This window comes from Saccopteryx leptura, chromosome 3 (genome assembly GCF_036850995.1).
Source record: "Saccopteryx leptura isolate mSacLep1 chromosome 3, mSacLep1_pri_phased_curated, whole genome shotgun sequence".
NCBI classification, from domain to species: domain Eukaryota; kingdom Metazoa; phylum Chordata; class Mammalia; order Chiroptera; family Emballonuridae; genus Saccopteryx; species Saccopteryx leptura.
In genome coordinates, this window is record NC_089505.1 from 58,378,333 (window position 1) to 58,380,949 (window position 2,617).

Consider the following 2,617-nt stretch of genomic DNA (forward strand, 5'->3'; position numbering starts at 1 on the left):
CCAGCGTGCTGGGAATTGCCACTGAAGGCCTAAGGACATGTTCAGGAGCCTAAGGTATTTCTTCCAAGTAGACACAAGGGCCATCTACTACGCCTTGCTTGAATATTTAAGTTTTATTTATCCCTCAAAGATCTCTACTGGGGTATTGACAGTCTGGTTTTACTGCTTTATGTTTAGTGTATCCTTTATTTCTCTTATTTCAATGCCCCATGCCTATTATAGGCTGGGACCTGCTGCTAATTCCAGCTAGAAGCAGTAGTCACTAGGACTTAAACTCTAACTACAAAGTGTAGAAATGTAACACCCTTTCCCTAAGTACTTACAGGTTTTATAGGTTACTCAGCAAACTGTTCAAAGACCGTCCAAGAAGCACTTCTAGCAGTACACCACCCAAGGACTGACTCCCACCTGGACGGGTCCACACACCATGATCCTGACCACTCCCACTACTGCCAAGGCAGAAGGCATACCCGCCTGGGTCCACCGCAGCCAGCTGAAGCTTGCAGTCCCAGCAGAGACACCTTTGTGGACAGCGAAGACTGACCCCGCCAACCCTTGTAAGCTGACTCTGAGAAGGACAGCATGCCCTGCTTCAGCCACAAACCAGAAGTTAACTGGTCCACGCATGGAGACTTTGGGGAGGGAGGGAAACTAAGGTAAAGGAAAGCCAAGTAAGTCATCTTAAGGTTTGATGCATGTACTGCTATGAGTCATACAGAAAGGGGGTGTAAGTCCCTTGGCTGAGAGAGAAGCTATAAGGTAAATGAAAGTTATGTATGTGCTCATAGCTACCACTATAGAATAATCTGTGAATATTGGTCATGTGTCCAATAGGCTACTTATGAAAAGGACACCTCCAAAAAGCAATCTTTAAAAGAGGATTACTTAGTACTAACTTAGTCCTTGCTGAAGGTTAAGGTTTTTAAAAATCAAGAGTTTTGACTAGAAAGGAATTGTATGGTTTTGATAATAGAAGGTATAAGGTGTAGAGGTACTTTTGAAAAGAAAAGGAAAAGCAAGTTGTTATGAAGGCCAGTTATTCCTGGATAAGAAAGTGCATAAAAGTTGAAGGTTTATGTAAGTTGCAGAAGGTTTGTGTAAGTTGCAGAAGGTTTGTGTAAGTTGCAGAAGGTTTGTGTAAGTTGCAGAAGGTTTGTGCAAGTTGTAAGAAGTTAGTACAGAGAAGGAAAATGCAAGGCAGAAAGAAATTAGTTCGTAAAGCTTGTAGTACTAAGGGCACACTATCAGCGTGCCAGCACATACTAGGGAGGACCCCTGACCTAATTAGCTTATAGCTACAGCTAAAGTAGAAAATTCTCATGAGCCCCAGCCTTATACCATTCTCCCCACTGATGAAGAATCAAGGATTTGATTTATGTCCAAAAGAGATGGGGGAATGTTAGATTCAGGGAGTACTGACATGCTGGGGCTGCCAAGAGTGTACAAGGTCCCTGTGACGCTGAGAACAAAGAGTTCAGCACTTTCTAGCCCCGATGCAAGAAGTACTTAATAAAGAGTTTAATATTGATAAAAATAAAATCAAATACCAATTATATCTATACAATATATATATGTATATTTATTAAATCAACGAGCTTTTACAACAGTTTTGACTGACACTTATTTCAAATTAACACCAACTGAATGATGTGAAACACTACAGAAGTTGCAATGGGCCAATTAGGTGAGAATAACTGCGTTGTTTAGCGAGTTTTTAAAACGTCCGAGGTTCCCCGCGGCAGAAGGCACGCTCCGCAGTGAACCCAGGACGAAGTTTACTTGACGACGCCAATCATCCAGTTGATATTTTGGTCTCGTCAAACGAAATTATACTTAATAATTATTTACCGCAATTATTTAAGAATTGCATTTTTTGTTAAATTTGGCACCGATATCTAGCATTGCATTTAAATGGCCCAGGGCGAAAGAGTTAAAGTCGTGTCGAGTCCATTTTCAAATTGCCCCCCTTAACTATCGAAATTACCCCCCTGTGGGCATGGGCCCCTCATTGGGAAACACCGGTTTAGACTGTCCTTGACTATTCACATATTCTATTTTCCTTGCTGGTGCTGCAAGTTTATTCGAGGGAGCTGGTAAAGGGGCTACAGCTGTGGTTTGTTACTTTTCAAACTTTCAGTCAGCCCTTTGAGTCCTTCCTCCCTCAGTTCAAAACCCTGAGGTCACTGGCTCGAGTGCAGGATCACAGACATTGCAGAACCCTTTCTTGCATTCTTCTCGTTTCTCCCGGCTCAACATCACCTCACCCAGCAGTGTACTTCCTCCACCAGACCAAATGCAGTGATCATTAACTTATGCATGACAGGCTCGAGTTTGTGCTTCAACACAGTTCAGCTCTGTGTACTTATTTCTCTTAAGTACTTGTGACACACTATGTCAAGAGTCAGCAGCTGAATTTCATATAGGGCAGTGTGATTCATTGGGATTATTGGGATCCTCCTAGAGTAACTTTCCTGAGTTGATTGCCTTTGACAGATCAATTTGTTTAGATTAAATAGCAATTGCTGCTGTCTAGTCAAATTTAAACACTGGCTACAAGAAGCTGAACTCTAACTCTGTCTAGTCTATAGAAATACCTTGATGTGAAAATTATCTCGAA

The 2,617-nt window shown here is 41.9% G+C and overlaps 1 long non-coding RNA gene across 5 annotated transcripts; it reads left to right on the top strand.

Moving 5' to 3' along the window:
- Positions 1–206: 206 nt before the first annotated feature.
- Positions 207–1,454, top strand: LOC136397300 (uncharacterized). 5 transcript variants are annotated; one of them, XR_010749867.1, is made up of 3 exons: positions 207–656; positions 760–1,091; positions 1,132–1,454. It is a non-coding gene; the product is annotated as an uncharacterized lncRNA (long non-coding RNA). The 5 variants fall into 5 exon arrangements; XR_010749871.1 differs by having other exon boundaries at positions 1,152–1,454; XR_010749868.1 differs by having other exon boundaries at positions 760–1,071; positions 1,112–1,454.
- Positions 1,455–2,617: the final 1,163 nt, after the last annotated feature.